Source organism: Budorcas taxicolor, chromosome 24 (genome assembly GCF_023091745.1).
Source record: "Budorcas taxicolor isolate Tak-1 chromosome 24, Takin1.1, whole genome shotgun sequence".
NCBI classification, from domain to species: Eukaryota; Metazoa; Chordata; class Mammalia; order Artiodactyla; family Bovidae; genus Budorcas; species Budorcas taxicolor.
The window spans coordinates 33,114,040-33,138,137 of NC_068933.1; the positions used below are offsets into that span (position 1 = coordinate 33,114,040).

A 24,098-nucleotide genomic window follows, 5' to 3' on the forward strand; every position below is an offset into this window, starting at 1 on the left:
CTAGAATGCCTCTCTGGGGTTTCTTTGCTGAATTATTTTCGTCTGTGAGTCTTCTTTCCTAACAACTGCAAAATGTTATGTTTCCATGGCAACCTCAAAACTGTTCTTAAGTAGGGGGTTGAGGAAACAAAACTCGGAAGGCTTGGGCCGGACATAATGGTGGGAAGAGGGCTGACGTTTTTCCCACTGGATATCACCTTCTTGGCATTTCTCTAAGTCCAGTGGTGTCTGTCCCTTCCCCAGTTGCCTTCTTTGCCTTTTTCGATCCGTCATTCTCTGGTTCCATCACGGGTGAAGCCATGATTCCTGTGAAATGTCCACTGATGGATATTGGGGGAAACAAGTTGTGAATAAAATGGGCCACCTTTACAGGTGATACCTGGGGCTTGGCAGGTTCTATTGAGGACAAGATTAGAACTGAGAGATGTGCCCACATTTCAGGAGTGGCTGGCGAGGAGGAGACAGAGATTCTCAGTGGACTTCGCCTGTTGTCCACCGGCCTGTGGCCCGGTAGAGGGTGCTGTTCTCTAGTTCTCCCACCAGGGGGCGCCAGCCACCATGTGCTTAGTTTCTGGCCTTGGTTGGCCAGAGGTGACCAGGCCGGTCTTTAGCCGGCTCCTTGGCCGGGGGGATAAAAACCAGAGAGTCTAAGGATGCTAGCTTACATGTGCATGTAGGGGAAAAGGAAACAGACTAGGGAGCGGAGGAGGATGAAGCGGAGGGTTTTGATATTTCCATTTCCTCCTGCTGGCTGGGATCCACCTCTCCTGGGTGCGCCATTTCTCATCACTCCTCCAAACCGCGTGGTTCAGAGCGTACTTTTGTGGAAGTCGCCCCCCTCCTTCCCATTGTCCACCGGCTGAACCGCAGTGTAAACACCCAGGGTTGGACTCAGACGGGGCTCACTGTGACCTTTTGATGGATAGAAAAACAAAGCTGAAAGAAATGCCCTTCAAAAAAATCTGCTGATTCAATGTGTAACAGAGTTTTCTGACGCCCCCTGGTGGCTACTGTGGAGTTCGGTTTCGTCCTCAGAAAGGGGGAGACCCACCCACCCCACAGGTCCCAGCGTCCCCTTCAACAGGCCCCGGTCATCCCAGCTTCAAGGGCTACTCTTCAGAGACCAAAGCCCAGACAGTTCTAGGACTTGACTGGCTCTTCCAACGTGCCTTTTTCTCACTTTTTCTTGCCTTACACTTTCAAATTCGTCTTGTGTTTCCCATTCGGCAATCTTTGCCCAGTTCAAGGCCTTTTTCTTTTAAGGAAAAGTTGTTTTTAATCCATGACAATTGTCTGTTTTGTTTGGTTGATTCCATACCCCTGTTTGGATGGTCAGTGCGACTGGGGAGGGTTTTGTGTTTGGGACTGAAATGCTTGAGTGCGGTGTGTGTGTGACTATGTGTGGCTGAATATATATATATGTGAGGTGTGTGTGTATGTTGTGAGGTGTGTGTGTGCGTCTGTGTGGCAGTGTGTGTGTGTGTTGTGCATAGGTGTGTGCGTATATGTGGGATGTGTGTGTGACTGTAGTGTATAGGAGGTGAGTGTATGTGTAGTATGCGTGTGTGTGTGACTGTGTGGGAAGTATGTATATATATATGTGTGGGGTTTGTGTGTGACTGTGTGTGTATGTGTATGTGTGGTATGTGTGAGTGTGCATGGGATGTTGTGAGGGTGTGTGGGTGTGTACATATATGTGTGGTGTGTGTGTGTGACTGTGGGTGAATATATGTGTGTGTTGCGAAGGTGTGTGTGTGCGTCTGTGTGTGTGTGTGTGTGTGTGTGTGGGTGATTAGGTGTGTATGTATATGTGGGATGTGTGTGTGACTGGGTAGGAGGTGAATGTATGTTTATGTGTGGTGTGTGTGAGTTATGTGGGATGTTGTGAGGGTGTGTGGATGTGTGTTGTGAAGGAGTGTGTGTGAGATTGTGTAGGTGTGTACATATATGTGGGTGTGTGTGTGACTGTGTAGGAGGTGAATGTGTGTGTATGACTATATGTGAGAAGTATGTGTGTATATGTGTGTGGGGTATGAGTGTGACTGAGTGTGTTTATGTGTGATGTGTGTGTTTATGTGGGACGTTGTGAGGGTGTGTGGGTGTGTATCTATGTGTGGAGTGTGTTGTGAAGGTGTGTGTGTGTCTGTGTGTGGGGGTGTTTGTGATTGTGTGTAGGTGTGTGCTTGTGTGTGGGTGTGTACAGATGTGTGTGTGGGGTGTGCGTGTGACTGGGTGTGTTTATGTATGGTGTGTGTGAGTTTATGTGGGATGTTGTGAGGGTGTGTGGGTGTGTACCTATATGTGTGGAGTATGTTGTGAAGGTGTATGTCTGTGGCGGATGTTGTGATTGTGTGTAGGTGTGTGATGGTGTATGGGTGTGTACAGATATGTGTGTGGGGTGTGCGTGTGACTGAGTGTGTTTATGTGTGGTGTGTGTGAGTTTATGTGGGATGTTGTGAGGGTATGTGGGTGTGTGTTGTGAAGGGGTGTGTGTGGGTGTGTGTGTGTGAGATTGTGTAGGTGCATACGTATATGTGGGTGTGTGTGTGACTGTGTAGGAGGTGAATGTATGTGTATGACTATATGTGAGAGGTATGTGTGTGTATGTGTGGGGTGTGCATGTGACTGAGTGTGTTTATGTGTGGTGTGTAAGTTTATGTGGGACGTTGTGAGGGTGTGGGGGTGTGTACCTATATGTATGGAGTGTGTTATGAAGGTGTGTGTGTGTGTCTGTGTGTGTGGGTATTTGTGATTGTGTGTAGGTGTGTGCTTGTGTGTGGGTGTGTACAGATGTGTGTGGGGTGTGCGTGTGATTGAGTGTGTTTATGTGTGGTGTGTGTGTTTATGTGGGACGTTGTGAGGGTGTGTGGGTGTGTACCCATGTGTGTTGTGTGTTGTGAAGGTGTGTGTCGGGGGGGGTGTTTGTGATTGTGTGTAGGTGTGTGCTTGTGTGTGGGTGTGTACAGATGTGTGTGTGTGTGTGAAGGAGGCCCGGTGGTGCCAGCCCTGACTTGCTGGAGCGTCCTTTGTCACGGAGTGGTGACCCTTTCACACACACACACGTGTCCAGAGGCGCGGCTTCCCCGCTGGGCTGACGGTCCGCGGTGAGCCTGGTGTGGAGCGTGAACACCCCACTGACCCATCAAATCCCGCTTTCTCCCTTTCTTTACGGAGCGCGGAGGGGATTTCTGGCGCGTCCTTGTTCGCCAGCCTGAAACTCCCTCCGGGTCCCACGTCTCCCCGGCCCGCGGCCCCTCCTCGCTGCCTGTCCGCACGCATCGCCCTCACGCGGTCGAAAGCCCTCTATGGAAGCTGAGTCGTGTCACTTCCTTTTTCGGTCAGCCGGGAGCTCTCCTGCACTTGCATCACTCGAGTGTGTGCAGCACATCAGTTCCTCGTGCTGTGTGGTCTGTAACGCGTCTGCTTTACGTGTCTGGAGTTCAGAGAGTGCCAGCGGGGCCCTGGGTCCGCCCCATAGACGCTCTTGAACAAGTAAGTTTCATCAAAGTGTGGACGCAGAGATAAAACCATCCTGAATATCTTATTTGAGAACAAGAACAACAACAACAGTCAGCATCCAAGGGGAAAAGTGAAGGTCCCAGCACAAGGGCAGGTGATGGCTCTGAGTTAGGGAAGTTCTGCGCATTTGGCCCTTGATGGTGTTGGGGAGGGGGGCAGTTCTGGGAACGTCGGAGACTCAGCTTGCCCCAACAGACACCGGGAGCCCTGGAGTGAGGCTGAGGAATGTTGCCACGCGGCCTCCACACATCCACCCCGGCACCCGCCAGCCTGGGAAATGTGTCTGCCAGCTGTCGCTGCTGAAGGCTTACGGAGTGTCTCAAATAAAGGGATTATGGACCCAGGAGGCTGGTGACTAATGGAAATGCCCATCCTGGTGGCTGATCCCAGCACAGAGTCACGTTTCTGCACGTCCGGTCCCCGAATACGGCTGAAGTGAGCTCAGCCTGTCCCCCGGGGACGCAAGTGGCCCCTCTGGGCAGTGGTCAGCACACCCTCTCTCCCTTGGGAATCCTGCAGAAGGGCCTGGATTTGCTGCAGGAAGTAGGAGGGGTAGTGACGGAAGAGTTGAGAGAGGTTGTCCAGGAAACATAAACCTTCGACGGGCTTGGGTCCTGGGCCCTTGGGGGAGCTGAGCTGTCGGCGTGGGAGGACTGGGGAGAGTTGGGGGAGGTGGTGTTGAGTCAGGCCTGAGTCGCTTTCCCACCCCTGTACTAGAGCCAGACCGCAGGTCCTGAGAGTGGAGGGTCAGAGACAAGACAGATTGTGGCTCAAAAAAGGGGACCGATGCTGGGCAGATGAGAACAGGGAGTCCCTTCTCAGCATTGATTTGGCTGTTGTGAGTTAGGTGAGTTTTGTGGTGTTAATTCACAGTCTCTCTCTTTTTAAAAAAGTTTTTATTGGAGTGTGGTTGATTTACAATGTTGTGTTAGTTTCAGATGTACAACCAAGTGAATCAGACTTAGATATACATATATCCACTCTGTTTTAGCTTTCAGCCCTGTATAGAGTATTGAAAAGAGTTCCCTGTGCTATATGGTGGTGGTGGTGGTTTAGTTGCTAAGTTGTGTTGAGCTTTTTGCGACCCCATGGACTGTAGCCCATCAGACTCCCTGTCCATGGAATTCTCCAGGCAAGAATACTGGAGTGGGTTGCCATTTCCTTCTCTAGGGGATCTTCCCAACCCAGGGATGGGTCGCTACTGCTAAGCCACCAGGGTCTTAATTAATTATCTACAGAATATTCTGGACTAAAGGTCCTTAAATGCTGATTTAAGGAGGAAATGTTAAGCATGCTGTTGATCGAAAAGCTTTGTGTCTCCAGTTTAGAAGTTAGGGACATGTTTCTTGTACAGAGAATGAGAGTCTAGTGTGACTGAAATCCCAACGATTGAAGGCATTTCAGCGTCCATCCAGAGTGGTCATCCACTGGATGACCCATGCCCAGAGTTTCTGATTCGACAAGTCCAGCGTGGGGCGTGGGAATTTGCATTTCTAATTCCCAGGTGATGATGCTACCTGGTCAGGGACCCCTCCCCCCTTCATTTTACTAATTTCAGGCAAAGGATTGAAACACTCCACTTACCAAAAAAACAAATAAAGAAGAAAAGGAAGAAAGTCCGCCAGCGTTTCAATAAATACAGGATAAGATGTTCAGACTTCATGGATAATCAGATGTGTTCAGATAAAGCATCGCATTCCTTCCCAGTTGCCAGGGTTTTAGAAGATGGACTGATGTGGCCTGGGTGAGGATTTACGGAAGGGGCTGTCCCCTACTCACTGTTTAAAACTGTGAATCAGTACAGCCTTGCTGGTGGGCAGTCTGGCTCTGTGTCTCCAGGTACAAAATGTACTCTAGAGTTTTAACTCTAGGAAGTAATCCTGTACATGGGACAAGATGTATTATTCATCCCAGTTTCCTTTGTAAGGAGGAACAGTGAACCGCCTAAACATCCCTCCACAGGGAGCAAGTTTTGTAAATCACATAGACACACCAAGGCTTGTTATGCGGCTGAGAGGAGATGAGAGCGTGGGCTCTGCGGGGTCAGGAAGGGTCTTGGCCCCACTGCCTGAATTCCACTTCCTCCCTTTGGGAGCAGAGCTTGTGATGAAAACAGGAGATGCTGGGAATAAGCCCTTACCGCTAACTGAGAACAGTACATTTATTTTTTAATACATTTAAAAAATATTCTTTTTCATTATGGTCTATCTTATGAGAGGTAAGAGTTGCAGGTTCAGTCTCTGCATCAGAAACATCCCCTGGAGAAGGAAATGGCAACCCACTCCAGTATTCTTGCCTTGGAGAATCCCATGGGCAGGGGAGTCTGGTGGGCTACAGTCCATGGGGTCGCAAAGAATCAGATACGACTGAGCGACTAAACACAAACACATTTCTTAATTGGAGGGTAATTGCTTTGCAGTGTTGTATTAGTTTCTATTGTACAACAATGTGAATCAGCTGTAAGTATACATGTGTGTGCTCAGACACTTCAGTCGTGTCCAACTCTTTGCGACCCCATGGACTGTAGCCTGCCAGGCTCCTCTGTCTATGAGATTTCTTAGACAAGACTACTGAAGTGGGTTGCCATGCCCTCTTCCAGGGGATCTTCCCGACCCAGGGATCGAACCTGAGTTTCCTGCGTCTCCTGCATTGCAGGAGGTTTCTTTACCGCTGAGTCACAGGGGAAGCCCATACGTATAAATATATCCCCTCAATATGTATATTTAAATTTTGTTTGTTTAAAAGTACCCATCTGTCTGTCTGTTGTCTGTTTAACTGCTCATCTGTCTGTCTGCTTATCTGTCTGTCTATCTGTGCTCATAGTACATGCTTGCATGTAGGAAAACAGCGTGATTTGGGAGGTTTCTGTCTATTCATCCAGTCGCCACATATTACAGAGCAAATAAAACAAGATAGATAAGACGCTTTGTGTTCACAGAACACACTTCTGGTTGGGAAAGACAGTAAGTGGAAAAATAGAAATAATTTCATTCCAAGTATAAAAGTTGCTTTAAGAAAAAGATAAAAATGGGGGTGTTGCTCACCATCATCTTAACAGTTGGCTGTTTAGCCAAAAACAGAACTCTGGGTAAGTTTTCCTTTCTTCCTTGTATTTTTCTGTGCCATTCAGAATCCACCGTTTCAAAGACTGTGCTCCTTGATATTCAAGGATCCTCCCCCCGATCACTTGGCTTAAGTCCCACTTGCTGCCGAGCTGGGGCTGCTGACCACACAGCCCTCAGGCTCCTCCCTCAGCTGGTCCTCAGAGCAGCCTCCCCAACTCCCTGATTCATCCCCACTCGTCCTCCCTCCTCAGCCTCCTGGGCCTCTCTGGGAGGTCCTGCACTTTCCTTATACATCACCCATGACAACTAATAAGTTACACACTTTCTTTGCTTACCGAACTCACCACTGTGCAGGCTCTGTGATGGCAAGAATTGGGTCTGCCTGGGCATTTGTAAAGTGTGTGGGGTAACTGAATGAAGGAATTCTTACTGAACTCAGGTTCGGCTGCACGCCACTCAAAAGCCAATAATTCAGGAGGCAAGGGTCAATAGAAAGGAAAGGTGCTTTCATCAGAAAAGCTGGCAGTTGCAGGGAGAAGGCGGACTCATGTCCTGAGACCACCTCCAGAGATTCTGCTCAGCCATGACAGTGTTTGGGTTTTTTTTTTGTTTTTTTTTTTCAATATTTATTTGGCCATGCCGCATCTTAGTTGTGGCACGAAAGATCTTCCATCTTAGACGTGCCGTGTGTGATCTAGTTCCCTGATCAGGGATCGAACACAGGCCCCATGCACTGAGAGTGTGGAGTCCTAGCCACTGGACAACCGGAGAAGTTCCTTCTTCCTTTTTTAAGTGTACTTTAAAAAAAAATTATTTCTCTGACTGCATCAGGTCTTAGTTGTGGTGAGTGGGCTCTCTCCTTGTGGCATGGGGTCAGTAGTTGCTCCACAACATGTAGGATCTTAGTTCCCCAGCCAGGGATCCAACCCACATCCCCTGCATTGGAAGGAAGGTTCTTAGCCACTGGACCACTAGGGAAGTCCCTTCCTTTTCTTTATTAAACAGTTCATGTTGCCTTTTCAAACGAGGTGAATTTGGGGAGATGTTGTATCTCTGTTGCTCAGGTCAACTGTGTACATTGTTTGGGAGGAAGATATTTTCCTCTGCCCTTCAGAGTTCTTCTAGCTAGTCTAGGAATTAAATGGACGTAAGGGCTTCCCTGATAACTCTGTTGGTAAAGAATCAGCCTGCAATACAGGAGGCCCAGGTTCAGTCCCTGGGTGGGGAAGATCCCCTGGAGAAGGAAATGGCAACCCACTGCAGTATTCCTGCCTGGAAAATCCCATGGACAGAAGAGTCTGGCGGGCTACAGTCCATGGGGTCTCAAAGAGTCAGACACGACCGGGCGACTAAACCACCAGCAAGACTGATTAACAGGAGAAAATCAAACAAAAGTTCAGTAACATATGTCCATGGCAGAGACCCCAGAAAGTTGAGCCACTCACCAAAGTGGCAGAAACCCTCACCTTATATACCACCTTCAGCTGAAGATGAGAGAGGATGTTGGAGGTAATGTTTTGGGACTTCAGAGGGATGGAAGGAAAGTCACATCAAGACGGAAAAGCAAATGTTTGGTAAGCAGCTGTGTGCTGGGCCTGTGGAGACACTGGGACCCAGAGAGGACCCTGGTCTTTACGCCCTGTCCCCTGCCACACCAAGCCCACTCTGCAGATGACCCTGGTGACAGCTCTATCCTGGGAAGAGGACCTCTATTTGATGTTTAAAAAATAATAATTTTATTTATTTGTTTATTTTTGGCTGCGCTGGGTCTTCCCTGCTGCTTGCAGCTTTCTCTAGTTGCAGCAAGTGGGGGCCACTCTCCAGTTGTGATGCACAGGCTTCTCTTGTTGCGGAACATGGGCTCTGGGCAGCACAGGCTCAGTAGCTGCGGCTCCGGGTCTCTAGAGTGCTGGCTCAGTAGCTGTGGTGAGTGGGCTTAGTTGCTCCCCGGCCTGTGGGATCTTTCCTGACCAGGGATCAAACCTGTGTCCTCTTCCTTGGCCGGCAGATTCTTTACTACTGGACCACCAGGGAACTCCCTATCTGAATGGTTTTAATCAGTTGGGGGAAGGTCAGAATTTCTTCCTGAGTTTTGGGGCCTTGATTATTTTTACCTTAAAGTAATCCACACACCAAAGAGACATTTTGGGGTAGTGAATTTTGCTTCCCTATAATATCCTTCAGGGTTGGGGAGAAAGCTTAGAATTCAGATGTCCTCCCCAAGAGGTCTGAGTCCCAGCCATGCAGACTTTGGTGCCTGGTACTCCTCAGACGTACTCCTGAACGCCAAGGACTCACCTGCCTGTCTGGAAACCTGAATACTGGGCCCAGTGATCTTTGGCAAAGGGCCTTTCCAGCTAAAACTTCCTGTGGTTCTGCGAGATCTGGGGTGCATGCTTAGGCTGGGAGTCAGTGACTTGTTAGTTCAGGAAACAATTGAGAACAAATACATTCTATTCAGTAGCCAGCTGTGCCTTGACCAAAGGAAATAGAAAATACATATGATCTTACTATATCATATGTGGTGAGGTGCCAAAAAGAGCAAAGGGTAACCTTGCTTACACTAGGTTTGTAAGATAATTTTAACAAAATATCCTGGGAATTCCCTGTAAGTCCAGTGGTTATGACTGCACTTTCAATGCTGAGGGCCCAGGTTCAGTCCCTGGTCAGGGAACTAAGATCCTGTAAGCCATGGAGCATGGTCAAATATATATATATATATTTACTAATTATGGGTCCATAAGAAAAGAGTTTCTAGGGACTGCCCTGGCGGTACAATGGTTAAGTCTTTGTGCTTCCAATGCACAGGGTGAGAGTTTGATCCCTAGTCAGGGGGTTAAGATCCCACATGCCACATGGCTTAGTCAAAAAGTTAAAAAAAAGAAGGAGAAAATACTAAGGAAATCCTTTGTTGGGTGAGTGCTGAAAATCATCAGGCTTCCCAGGTGGCTCAGTGGTAAAGTACTACGCCTGCCAATCAATGCAGGAGATGCTGGAGACACCGGTACTATCCCTAGGTCAGGAAGATCCCCTGGAGGAGTAAATGGCAACCCACTCCAGTATTCCTGCCTGGAGAATCCCATGGATGGAGGCGCCTCGCGGGCTATAGTCCATGGGGTCGCAAAGAGTCCAACATGACTGAGCGACTGAACACGCACATGCTGAAAATCATCACTAACGCCAGTTAGTGTTACAGACACGGGATAACAATGATTAATTCATTTATAGAGTATCGGCCAGTTCTTTTGTTGTTGAGTCACTCAGTCGTATCCGACTCTTTGCGACCCCAGGGACTGTAACCTGCCAGGCTCCTCTGTCCATGGAATTCTCCAGGCAAGAATACTGGAGTGGGTCGCCATTTCCTTCTCGAGGGAAATCTTCCTGACTCAGGGATTGAACCCGCATCTCCTGTGGCCCCTACATTGCAGGCGGATTCTTTACCAGTGAGCCACCGGGGAAGCCAGTTACTAGTTTAGTCTTTGAATTGGGATAAGATTCTCATATTTATTACATAGTATTTCCGGATTTATAAAAACCGTTATTTTCAAGGAAATCTCCCCAAACAAGATAATATCCTTGTCCAATATCCAACCTTCCTTTCCCTCAATGTATCAATATTTCCACTTACCAATTTGAATTTACCATGAAGCTAATGAAGCTTGAACGTCAAGACTCCTCAGTTATGCGGCCCCTCCTTGGTCTCCAGAGGGGCTCTGGCATTCTGTTTGTAAGGTTCTTTTGTAATTTTCTTCAGAAGAGCCTCCCACCCCTGCCTGCCTCCCAACCCTGCCTGCCTCCCAAATTCCTAAGCTTCCTGCTTCACAAAATGGGGCTTTGGCAGCCTGCTCCATTGCCACCTTCCTCTGCAGAGCCCCACCACATTTCCCACTTTTTCCCAGATGGGAAGAAAAGCTCCCAATAGTGCCATCTGCCTCAGCAACATGGTTTCCTGGAAGAAACCAACCTAATGGGAATGTTAGAAAACAATTCAACCAAGTCAACTGAAAGATCAAATTGGCTTTATTCTATGAGCCAAGAATCAAGCAGCATCCTATGGAGCAAACAGGAAAGAGTTCCCTGGAGCTGCATGAAATGAAAGGCTTTTATGGACAGAAGGGAAGGAGAGAGGAAATAGCAAAGAGTGGGTCATTTTCAGGCAAGATCACTTCCCTGTGGGGGCTAACTGTAGGGGCCTATGAGGCATATGCCTCCCTAGTGCTGACCAGGGAATTCCAGACTGTCTGGTTAAGATCATATTCCTGCAAGAGGCTGAAACTGCAGTCAGGTTAGGTATTAAGTCTCCATTTGGCATGGTAGGCTTAGCACAAGTGACTCCATTTGGGCCTGTTGTCTTTTTTTGAACAGTTCCCCCTTTTGATCAGACCTTGAAAGTCACTCAGTCCCGTATGACTCTTTGCGACCCCATGGACTGTAGCCCACCAGGCTCCTCTGTCCATGGAATTCTCCAGGCAAGATACTGGAGTTGGTAGCCATTCCCTTCAGGGGGTCTTTTCGGAACAGGGATCAAGCCCAGGTCTCCTGCATTGCAGGCAGATTCTTTACTGTCTGAGCCACTAGGGAAGGCCATTTGTCACTGAGAAATGTGGTAAAAATTTAAGGTGTTAGTGCCACTCTCAGATACTGTTCTCAAGTTCTCTGTTTTTGTTGATTTACAGGTTGTAACTTCAGGCTCACTGTTTTTCGGCTGGTTATTTTCTTCATTCCTTTTCTGGCCTTCCAGTCTTAGGGAGATCATTTGCTTGGTGGTTAGTGGCTGCAAACATACATTTAAACCTTTTGAGAAAATACAGCATGACAGGGAGACTACTATGATTATTACAAACAGGAAAATTTCCTAATGTTTGGAGTGCATTTTGGAGCCGTGGTCCCCATGATACAAACCAATCAACATCAAGTAAGTCAAAGAAGGACTCCACTGAAGGAGTGAGAGTTTATCTATGATACCTGCAGTTTGAGTGAATTCCTCTCTTTTCAATATCCTAGGGTTCCCGAGCCTGTCAGGCAATGATTTTCTTTGTTGTTCAGTCAATAAGTTGTGTCCAACTCTTTGTGACCCCATGAACTGCCTCATGCCAGGCTTCCCTGTCCTTCACCATCTCCCAGAGTTTGTTTAAACTCATGTCTATTGAGTCAGTGATGCCATCCAACCCTATCATCCTCTGTCACCCCCCACCCCTTTCCTTCTGCCCTCAGTCTTTCCCAGGAGCAGGGTCTTTTCTAGTGAGTCAACTCTTCACATTAGATGGCCAAAGTATTGGAACTTCAGCTTCAGCATAAGTCCTTCCAGTGAGTATTCAGGGTTGATTTCCATTAGGATTGACTGGTTTGATCTCCTTGCAGTCCAAGGGACTCTCAAGAGTCTTCTCCATCACCACAATTCAAAAGCATCAATTTTTCATCTCTTAGCCTTCTTTGTGGTCCAGTTCTCACCTGTATATGACTATTGGAAAAACCATAACTTTGACTATACAGACCTTTGTTGGCAAAGTAATGTCCCAGCTTTTTAATATGCTGTCTAGGTTTGTCATAGCTTTCCTTCCAAGGAGCAAGCATCTTTTAATTTCATGGCTGCTAAAAACCTTAATTTTTAGTGAAAATAAAGTGATAAACAATTGTGAACCTTCTTTCATATTAGCATTTTGTGGCCTGTGAATTTGTAAATACTCTGTGTATGTGTCTTTATATAAATGCTTTCTATAATCTGTAGAAATGTGTTCTCATAGTAAATTTTTCAGTGTGGCACAAAACATGTTTACTAATAAACCCAAATATCTTTAGTTCCTTTGTAGAAGAAATCCCCAAATGGACAAATCTGTGTTCAATAATTCTTTTGTCTTATTTGCAAATGATTTAGATATTTAATAACTATCCACCATTTAATTTAACTTGGCAAAACTTTAAGGTTTCAGGTTACCAAAAAGATTTGTGGAAATTATTTCAAAAGTTCACATAAAATTTTTATTTTGCAGTATCATATTTATTTCTCCTGTTCTCAATAATTATGTTTAGACTAAACACAAAACTTTCATGAGATGTTTTAACAAAATCAGCCATCATCCCAAGCTGTTTTTCTTGCTGACAAATTTCATAGCAGAGATAACATGAACTTTTTTTTAACCAATGAACCCAACTAGGATAATGTGCTTTGGCATTTAATGCTGATAATTCTGAAGACATACCTATCCAACAAATTTAAACTAGGCTTTATTTACCAAAGATTTTCTCAGATCAAGTAAACCTGAAAAATATTTGAGTTAGTTTCTATCATATGTCTGAAAGTTGTAGGTATCCTTCATATATACAAGTGCTTTATTCTCTTCAAGCCAATTAAATAGAGCTCTTCTACAAATTAATTTTAGCAATACCATCTGAAGGTGGATACCATACAACACATATACATAGACACACAGACACACAGACAGAGGCCAACAGAGACCTTATAGCTGTTGTTGAAAGATTTAGCCATGAATCAGGTAGTATAAAAGAGATTTGATCCAAATTATATTTCTAACAGCTGCAGTAACCTAAGGTGACCTGTTCAGATGGCTAAAGCTTTTAATTAATATTTATGGAGAAGACCTTTAGGATTTTTCAGTTGCCTAAGTTTCAAAATACCTTTTATCCCTTCTGTTTTCCTTCTGATAAGAATCGCCTCCTTGAAGTTGGTATTTTAAAGAGATGACCTAAATAAGAGTTGCTGGAACAGAATTTCCGGTTTTTCAAAGATATGTGAGAGAAGGACAGTTGCTTTTAATTCCTGAGGATTTGGGCTGCAACTTAAATGATATCATAGGTCGATCCACCTATAAATCCTTTTGCAGGGGCTTTAGAAGTTTTTTCTTTCCCTCTGAGTACATAGTTTTATTTTAGGGAAGCAGGCCTAAAAGTTTTTCTATCAGGCTCTGCAACGTGGCCAGTTTCTGACCACAGAGATACTTTGTAGCTGTCACCTGGGACAAACAGTAAATATTTCTGACAGTACTGAACAACCGCTTGGATTCAAGAGGTACCTGCAAAGAGGGCACAGAAGATATTTTATTTTTGGACTTCCCTGGTGGCCCAGTGGTTAAGAATCCACCTGCAGTTCAGGGGACACGAGTTCTCTCCGTGGTCTGGGGAGATTCCACGGGGCACCCAAGCCTGTGCCCGACTACTGAGCCCATGCCCCCTAGAGCCAGGGCTCCACAGCAAAAGCCAGCGCCACGAGAAGCTCCTGCACCGCAACTAGAAAGGAGCCCCCGCTGGCTTCAACTAGAGAAAGCCCACGTGCAGCAATGAAGGCCCAGCACAGCCACAAATAAAGAAACAGATTTTTTAAAGATATTCTAGGCGCATCTGGAAGAGCCGACTCTGGTGAGAACTGCCACCCTTAGGTGGCTTCTGCCAATTTTTCCAGGATCCCATCTAGAGGCCATGAGTGGGATTCAGAGTAGAGAGGGGAGGACCAGTAATCTACCAGAATTTAGCCCGGTTTCTCATGAATGTTAGTTTCCCTTGGCAGTTTAAGGGAATAATGTTGTGGTTTACCAGAAAATTCTGGTAAAGAACTCACCAACTCATCAAGAGACATCCCTGGTGGTCCAGAGGTTAAGAACCAATGCTGGGAAAGGCCCATAAGGGGGCACCTTCTTTGAGAGTAGATATGGGGGTGTCTGTGAGCCTGCAAACTTGGTGGACTTTTGTTTATTGTGTTGTGGTCTCTTCAGAGTAGAAAGACATTCAGACAGAGGATTGCTAGAAAGAAGTGAGTGCTCAGAGGAGGAGAGAGGGGAGCTCTTACTGAGTTCCTTGGATAATAACAGTGCCAGCTTTGGGTTGCCACTATTTTCCTCAGCCTGTCGATTTGCCTTTTAAACATGTATTTATTTATTCGGCTGCTTTGGGTCTTAGTTGAGTCGTGTGTGGATTCTCTAGTGGTGTGTGGGCCTAGTTGCCCCATGGCTATGAGATCTTAGTTCCCCAATTACGGACTGAACCTGCGTCCTCAGCATCGTAAGGCCGATTCTTAACCACTCGACCACCAGGGATGTCTCTTGATTTGCCTTTTAATTGGAAGGCAGACATTAGGAGTTTTCCTCTTCTTATGGAGCCAAATCTCTGATCATTATTTTTTGTGTTATTTTGATAATTACTCCCAAGTTTGGACAGTCAGCCTTCTGACAGAGCCCTGGCAGATTCTGTTGCTTCTTGATGGTTTTCTCCCCGTGGTTTGATTTGTACTATTTAGCCATCTAATCCATCTGTAATTTATGCTGGTATATGCTCTGAGGTAAGGGTTGAATGTGATCTTTTCCCCATTGCCAACTAATTAGTCCTTCAACCACGTATTCTTCCCTTCCCCACTGTATTGTAACCTCCCCTTTATCATATGACAAAGTCTTGTATCTTACCTGTAAGACAAGGTAAGATATCTTACCTTTCTGGGCTTTTTGTTCTGTTTCACAGAACCAGGATATGCCTGTTTCTGCATAAATGTTTCTAAATGTCTTACAGAACTAATCCCCTTCTTGACTTTCAGCTAGTCACTTAGCTTGTGTTTATTAGTGAGGAAAATGAGGAATGTGTTAATATTTGGCACTTTCACTAATTTTAACACTCACAGAAAGGACAGACTTCCCTTCTCCCTGCTTTGTACTGTAACAGAGATATAAAAGGACACAGTTTCCTTGAATTTCCACACACATGTAGTTTCAGAGCCAACTTATGGCAGCAAAACTTTTACTGTAAAAGGATAAAAGCCAGAAGTAACAGAAGGTTGCATACCATGTCACGGAATTTGCCTCTTAGCTTCCTATCTTTGTCTTTGAGAAACATGAGATTTTCAGCCACAAACACATGAAGTCCTATGATGAAATCCCCACACATGTCCAGAGTGAGCCTTTTGGTGGAGTGGGTTTCCCAATTACTCTGGAAACCTTTATGTGGTTTCATTCTTTCTTCTGAGTACATACCCTTCTCCCATCCTCCTAAAATGACTCTCTGCTGCCCTTTCTAAGTGCCCTCCCAGTCTGTACCCTCTTACTTCTTTTCTTCTTCTTTTTTCAGTATTTACTTATTTGGCTGCGCCAAGTCTTAGTAATGGCATGTGGGAGCTTCGATCTTAGTTGCAGCATGAAGGGTCTAGTTCCCTGACTGGGAATCGAACCCAGGCCCCCCTGCATTGGGAGAGCAGAGTCTTAGCCACTGGACTGCCAGGGAAGTCCCTGTACCTTCTAACTTCTTAGTGACCATGTTTCATAAATGAAAATGGGGACATGTATTTGTGAGGATGGTGGATGGAGTATTTGACATCAGGATGATCTTGGAAAATCTAGGCCATCTGATTAATGATCTTCTAGTCTAATAGATGGAGAGGTTTATTGGGGGAGGTTTATTCTATTTTGGAGGTAAGGTAGAAGAAGGGAGTCAAAACAGAAGAATAAATTGTATTCTATTTTGATTTCCTAGGTTCCCCAGGTTCCCCAAATTCCTTCAGCCTCCTTCACTCCAACCAGTCTCAGTTGCAGTCTTCCCTCACAGGTTCATGAAGTAAAGTAGGTCTCTCAGATTTGGAGCAATGTGTATTATTAGAAACTTAAACTCATAAACAACTTAGGGTTTCAGATGGGTGTCTTGTCTAAGGTTCTGTGCGTGAAGCTCTCTGTCTTGGAGCTCTCTGACCTTTTCTAATATTTCATCTTCTGAAAAGAATGTAAGTTCCACAGAAGAAAACAAAATGTGCTAAATCAGTAACTCTGATATACCTGTTGAACAGGCTCTGCAATTGCAGTGATGTTGTTTAGCAGGAAAAACATTTATCTATTAGGACAGGTATTTCTGAATTTAAAGATAGTTCACTGCTCTCAGTGGGTCTTTTGTGTTTGTTTTCAACTGTAGATTTGTGGTAGTTGGTGGAGGATCAGTGACAATGTTTTTGTTATTTTCCTCACATAGAACGGACTGATTGACCTAAGTCTGTTTATATCTTTTGTACTCAACAGCTGTTTTTCTAGTACTCTTATATTGCAGTGAAAGTGAACTTTCTTATAAAGTCAGTAAACATATAGTCATGACATCTGGTGGGGATGAGCAGAAAACCTCACAGAATGGGTTCTTCCATGATACTGCATGCTAAGTCGCTTCAGTCATGTCCGACTCTTTGCGACCCCATGGGCTGTAGCCCACCAGGCTCCTCTGTCCATGGAATTCTCCAGGCAAGAATACTGGAGTGGGTTGCCATGCCCTCCTCCAGGGGATTTTCCTGACCTAAGGACTGATCCCACATCTCTTGTGTCTCCTGCATTGGCAGGCAGGTTCTTTACCACTAGCGCCATCTGGGAAGCCCCTCCATGACACTCAGTTCAGTTCAGTTCAGTTCAGTCGCTCAGTCGTGTCCAACTCTTTGCGACACCATGAATCGCAGCACGCCAGGCCTCCCTGTCCATCACCAACTCCCAGAGTTCACTCAGACTCACGTCCATCGAGTCAGTGCTGCCATCCAGCCATCTCATCCTCTGTCGTCCCCTTCTCCTCCTGCCCCCAATCCCTCCCAGCATCAGAGTCTTTTCTAATGAGTCAACTCTTTGCATGAGGTGGCCAAAGTACTGGAGTTTCAGCTTTAGCATCATTCCTTCCATGACACTACTGCTGCTAAGTCGCTTCAGTTGTGTCCGACTCTGTGCGGCCCCATAGACGGCAGCCCGCCAGGCTCCCCCGTCCCTGGGATTCTCCAGGCAAGAATACTGGAGTGGGTTGCCATTTCCTTCTCCAGTGCATGAAAGTGAAAAGTGAAAGTGAAGTTGCTCGGTCGTGTCCAACTCTTAGTGACCCCATGGACTGCGGCCCACCAGGCTCCTCCCTCCATGGGATTTTCCAGGCAAGAGTACTGGAGTGGGATCCCATTGCCTTCTCTGTCCATGACACTAGTTGCGTGTAAACATCATAACGTATATCTGTTCCTTTTCCCACTTCTCTGAAAGCTGGCATGGTGTAACTCTGTTGTGTTCTCCGGTAGGTCTGATTGTGATCTAGGTGGAATGACATACTTTCTGGGGAAGTCAAACTTTGCTCTAGTGATAGAGAACAAAATAAATGAGAAAGTGGATCTGATGAGAGTCGTTCACCAGAGCAGAGCCTGGACAAGGGTCTTTGAGCAGGTCCCCTAGGTGGGATGCTTGGCCAAGTCTTTAATGAATGCAATCTGGATCCCTTTTCATCTTTCTGGAGCTCTTCAAGCATCTTAGCTGTGGACATAAATCCAGGTTTTCTGTTTTTTAAAAAAAATGAGAAAGAGGGTTCTCTTTAGGATGTAATTTTTGGTATAAACGCATAGTATTAATATAAGTCCCTGGTTTGGACATGTTGGAGGGAAGTTTGAGATTCCATAGCCTGCAGGTAAAGGATAACATTAGATCTTGCAAGGTTTAAGACTGTAATGTTGAACTTAACCTGAATACCTCAGATGCCATTGTTGGCAATGGCATTTCTTCGTGGGTGGAGTGAGGTACTCCTAGTTGGGACTTTGTAGCCCTGGCCAGGTAAGCAGGAAGCCAAGACTGCAGCAGCAGCAAGAAGCTGCTGTCCCACTGATGGAATCTCAAGCCACCAAGTGGCTGCGAGTGCTTTCTGCGTTCTTCAAGAAGAGTACTGAAAGGTAGGACCAGGCTCCCGAGTCAGCCCCGTGTCACGGTTTTAGGCCGGTGACTGCCTTTTCTGCTTCAGTTACCTCATCAGCAAACTGAGGATGAGAAAACCTGCCCCACTCCCGGAGAATGTTGTAGGGATCAGAGGAAACTTGATTATGTAAGGTACTGTTATCATTGCATCTTAGAGACCTTCTGCTCTTCTATATTCGAGAAGACAAAAGTGGAGGGTTGAGGGGGCTTAGCTCAGTGTGCGGGGTGAGACGAGACCATCCAGTGGTGGGGCTGGTGGAGTGAGCACACACCGGGAACGCCCCACTGCGCCGTGTGTTCCGTGAACAAGGTGGCTCTCAAAGCAGGATGGGGAGGGGAGATGGTCTTCTGAGTCATCTATACTTCGTTGCCATCAGCTGTTGCAAGTCATATGGGCCAGTAGTGCCTTTTCTCAGCCCTTTAGAGCCACTCTTCCGCTTTGATGACATTCATCAATCTGGCATGCGTGCGCTCAGTCGTGTTCGACTCTGTGTGACCCCATGGACTGCAGCCCGCCAGGCTCCTCTGTCCATGGGTATGTCCATGGGATTCTCCAGGCAAGAATACTGGAGTGGGTTGCCATGCCCTCCTCCAGGGGATCTTCCCGACCCAGGGATTGAACTGGTGTCTCCTGCATCTCCTGCATTAGCAGGCAGGTTCTTTACCTCTAGCGCCACCTGGGAATCCCTCAATTTGTCATTTCCTCTTAATTGAAGTTAGGTGTATCTTTTGCTCACCGAATTTGTAAATTGTTAGGAAATACAGATAAGTTGATGGGTTTGCCTGCCCGCCGGCCTGAGCTTTCTCTTCTCTCAGTGGTGACCTCAACTCTGTGATTTCCCTGTTGCCACCCTGAAGTCACCCTCCTCCTCTCCTGGAACATCATCTCATACACACGGCCTTCTCGTTTCACTGACCGTCGGAAAAGGTTTTGTTCACAGTAGCTGTTTTTCCTTCGTTCTGTTGTAAAAGGGTTCCCATTGTGTGTGGATTGCTCGCAGCTCCAATACTGCTTGAGTGAAAGATTTGTTGTTATTGTTTAGTTGCTAACTCATGTCCGACAAATTGTCTAGGAAGGGAGTCGTGTTTGCTTGCCTACTGCACGATCAAGTTCAGTATGAGTTAAGATCCAGTCCTTAATGGGCTTCCCTGGTGATTTAGTTGGTAAAGAATCACTTGCAATGCAGGAGACCTGGGTTCAATTCCCGGGTTGGGAAGATCTCCTGGAAGAGGGCATGGCAACCCACTCCAGTAATTCTTGCCTGGAAAATCCCATGGACTGAGGAGCCTGGTGGTCGACCTGACTGAACGACTAAACCACTACCACTTTAATTAGGTTTAGGAATTCTTCCTGGTCAGGCCCCGCCCTACCCCAACCCCCCACCAGCCCCCGAGATTCTCCCAGTAGCTGTGCCACACAAATGGATAGTTGTTAGCCTGTGTAGAGTTGGCTTACTATATTATTCTATTTTTTACCAAAGAGACCCATTTCGCAGATTCCTCTGGGGCATTCATTAGTGGCAAGGCATGGGTGTCTGCCCCGGCCACCACTGTGGATGTTTCAAGGAGTTCCAAAGCTTCTGTGAAAGGCAAGAAGCAGAGGAAGGAAGAGAACAGATGGGCCCTTCCTGTGCTTCCGGTCATTTCCAAAACAAAGACATTCCATTTGCCGACATCTAGTCCTTGAAGCTAAGGGCGTAGCAGCAAAGTGATTTGATTTACCTTCTTGGTCAAACACTGCCCGTTCTTTCCAGAGTTATAGGAAAACTGACGTATCAGCCTCATTATTTGTTCTTCTAGACAATAAAATTAATTCAAGCTATTGAATACTTACTTCACTGCTGTTCCCATTAAGTCCAGGAGTTTGCAGAGACTTTCAGAAACCTGAGCTTTTGTTTCTCCAATTTCAAGAAATTTCTGTATAAGCTTTTGTCTTGCTGGGGCCATCACTTGTCTGGTTTCCGTTGTAGGCTGGTTCAAAAGCTTGATTTTGCCAGCAAGAGTCAGGCTTTAGGAATTTCTGGCACCGTAGCCAAACTTAGAAGGTCTGTTTGTAAACTGGAATATTCCTTTCCTGCACATTAATTCAACACCCTACTGACAGTGTGGTCCGGTACTGATCTCTGGGCAAACGAAAATAAATCATAACTACGATGTGGCCCCTACTGTTTAGAAGCTTATGGTTCAGATGTGGGAAAGACATGTAAACAAACATGTTGTGTATAGTGTATAGGATGACCTTATGTCCTGGGACATCCTGATGTATGCCTCTTGTCCTGGTGATAACTATTAATAGTTGTTTAGTCCCTCAGTAGTGCCCGACTCTTTTGCGACCCCATGGACTGTAGCCCACCAGGCTTCTCTGGCTATGGGATTCTCTAGGCAAGAATACTGGAGTGGATTACCATGCCCTCCTCTGCGGGATCTTCCCAACCCAGGGATTGAACCCATGTCTCCTGCAATAGCAGGCAGATGCTTTACAACTGAGCCACAGTGAGAGTCTCTATGAATGTTTAGGGTATAGAGATGGTAGAAAGCAGGGAGAATTCCCAGAGGAGACACCTGCGCTGGTATCTTTGGACCTTCAAGGTCTGAGGGCTTGAGGTCAGGGTGGGGGTGGGGGGAAGAGTGTGCAAAACACTGCAGGCAAAAGGGAAACTGTTCCAGAAGCAACATTTAGTCAACTCAAGCTAGTCATCGTTCCCAAATTTATCCTGTGGAATAAATTCCCCAGGACACTTGGTCAAAATACAGATTTCTAGAACCTGCTGGGGCCATTTGGATTTGCATTAAAAAAAAAAATTTTTTTTTTCAGTCCCGGTGCTTGTCTTTTTTTTTTTTTTTTTAAATGTTTATTTGTCTGCACTGGGTCTCAGTTGCGACATGTGGGATCTAGTTCCATGACCAGGGATTGAGCCTCAGCTCCCCTGCACCTAGAGCTTGGAATCTTAACTGGTGGACCACTGAGGACCTCCCCTGGATTTGGATTTTTAAAGAAGGGCCACAAATGATTCTTGGACACAGTAAAGGTTCTGAACCAATTCTGTAGGGATTATGGCTACGACTATAAAGGGCTGGAGCAGAGGAGAGCAGGAACAGCAAGGCTAGAGTAGAAGTCACAGATCAGCCAGGCAAGGGTGACCTGGGCTGGAAAAACCCTCAGAGGTAGAAGCAGTTGGGAGACATTTACAGAGGATCTATGAAAAATGGGGACTGCAGGAATCATAATGGAATTGCAGAGGAATGTCCATCCTAAAGGAGATCAGTCCTGGGTGTTCATTGGACGGACTGATGTTGAAGCTGAGACTCCAATACTTTGGCCACCTGATGAGAAGAGCTGACTCATTTGAAAAGACCCTGATGCTGGGAAAGATTGAGGGCAGGAGGAGAAGGGGACGACAGAGGATGAGATGGCAGGATGGCATCACCGACTTGACGGACATGGGTTTGGGTGGACTCTGGGAGTTGGTGATGGACAGGGAGACCTGGTGTGCTACGGTTCATGGGGTCGCAGAGTCAGACACGACTGAGTGACTGAACTGAACTGAAAGGATTCGAGAACATTCAGGAGTAAGAATGAACAGGACCTAGTACATAACAATTACTGATGTATATTTGTGTGCGCGCTTAGTTGCTCAGTCCTGTCCAGCTCTTTGCGATTCTCTGGACTGTAGCCCGCTAGGCTCCACTGTCTATGGGATTTTACAGGCAAAGAATACTGGAGTGGGTTGCCATTTCCTCTGCCAGGGGATCTTCCTGACCCAGGAATCAAACCCACGTCTCCTATGTCTCCTGCATTGCAGGCAGATTCTTTACCCACTGAGCCATCACGGAAGCCCACTGATGTATGTGGACAATATCATTTCCAAGCAACAAAACGCTTGTGTCAGATCCAGGAACCTGGGGAACCTTATAATCTGAAGGGTTGTGTGGTGAGCCATAAATCTAAAAATACAAACAATGGGAGAGTGTTGTGGCATATTTCATGTAGACCTAAAAAAACAACTCCTGCTTATTTCTTTGTAGTCTCCAGAACGATCAAAACTGTTGTGTTTATCTCTGGGAGCTGGATGAATTGTAAAGTATCCAGACACCCCAGCCCTCTTGTCTAGACTTCAGGCAAACCCCTGCCCTTCTGTTATGGTTAAGACCCACCCGCCAGGCCTTATCTTGCATCATTTTTTGCTTTTGTTCTTGTTATCAAAATGTGTAAGGCAGTCATGATTCATCAACAGTATGCTATGCCAACCCCTCTCAGGGGAAGACGTCTGTCTGGCAGTGTCAGCCTTTGTTCTTAATTCTGGAGCTGCTCTTTCTGTGGGAACCTGCAACTCTGAAAATTAACAGTAGGATAAGAAACGTCTTTATCCAGGCACGGAGATCATGAAGTTGAGGCAATCCATTTGCTTGGTGCATTGGTGACTCTGAGAGGCGCCATCCTTAAGCTGAATTCCTGGAATGAAAATGAAGAAAATCCGAGGACAGCTCTACTTACTTCCCTCTCCCTTCAAACATACAGAATTATTTTTTTTAATTTGAAGGCTGAAATCACCAGGCCTGTTGACCAACTTTCGAAGCAGCAATCGGAGTCAGAAACCGAATCAGAAGTTATGAAAAGAAAGCCTCAAAAAAAAAAAAAAAAAAAGAGAGAGAGAATGGGAAACGGATCAGGCTATAATTTGTGTCATTTAGCACCCTTTACCCAAGACCTGGCCACGGCGCGTCCACCAGTGCGGACTGGGGAGCTAAAAAAATTACCGAAAATTCCAGCCCTTGGCTACTCTTGTACCACCGCTGAGGGATCTGACGGGTGAGGGTGAAAAGGCTGACATTTTCCACGCCGTTCTATCAGAGAGGGGAAAACGCCGTTAACAGCGGCCTCAAAAGTTGGTTTGGGTTTTTTTTTTTATTACAATAAGAGGCTGAACTTCTCTGTGAGCCCGTATCACCAACGCCATTAAGTCGCAGTAGCAAGATGAAAAAATAAACAGGGAAGGAAGGACACCCAGCGTGCGCCGACTCGGAAAAACGTGAAGCCGGCAAAAACCGTTGACGACGCCCGGGTCCTCGGCCCGTCGTCGCCTCCGAAGTCGCAGCCGCCAAGCCCCTTCCACCGCAGCGCGGGCGCGACCACTGCGGCGCGAAGGCGGGGGGGGCTCGGCAGCCGAGCCGCGCGCTTCCGAGGCCCCGCCTCCGCCGGCGCCCCTCGCCGCGCGCGCGGGTGGTACGGCCCGAGGGGGGCGGCTCCCGGGGCGCGGCTCCGCGGCAGCTGAGGCGCGGCCGGCCGGCCGGGAGGCGGGAGCCGGGAGCCGGGCCCCTCGGAACGCAGACGCCTAGCCGCCGGGCAGCCGAGGCCGAGCTGCCGACCCGGGCTCCCCTCACCCCACCCCGAGGAGGCCCCAGGAGGGGCTTCGGCGCCGCGGCCGCGCGTTCAGGAAGGAGGACGAGGAAGGAGCGGCGCGCGGCCGGCCGGCTGAGAGGAAGCGCTGCGCCCGCGCCCCCGACGGCGCCCGTGAAACCACATCCGCGCCTCCGCTGGAAGCGCGTCCGGGCGCCTGTCACCGGGTCCCTCCATCTTGAAAGGGAGAAAAAAGCGCTTTCCCGTCCCCGCTCCCCTCCTCCCAGGAGCCGGGGCCGCAGGAGCCGCGCGCATGGCGTTCAGCCCCTGGCAGATCCTGTCGCCCGTGCAGTGGGCGAGATGGACGTGGTCCGCGGTGCGCGGCGGGGGCGCCGGAGAGGAGGAGGCCGGAGGGCCGGAGGGCGACCCCGAGGACGAGGACTCGCAAGCCGAGACCAAATCCTTGAGTTTCAGGCAAGTACACGCGTTGCTGCCGAGATT

At 47.2% G+C, this 24,098-nt stretch overlaps 1 protein-coding gene across 4 annotated transcripts in view; it reads left to right on the forward strand.

The window, feature by feature from the left end:
• The window catches only part of TACC1 (transforming acidic coiled-coil containing protein 1), a 110,702-nt gene that overhangs the window by 26,106 nt on the left and 60,498 nt on the right, over window positions 1-24,098 (forward strand). The window lies entirely within an intron of this gene.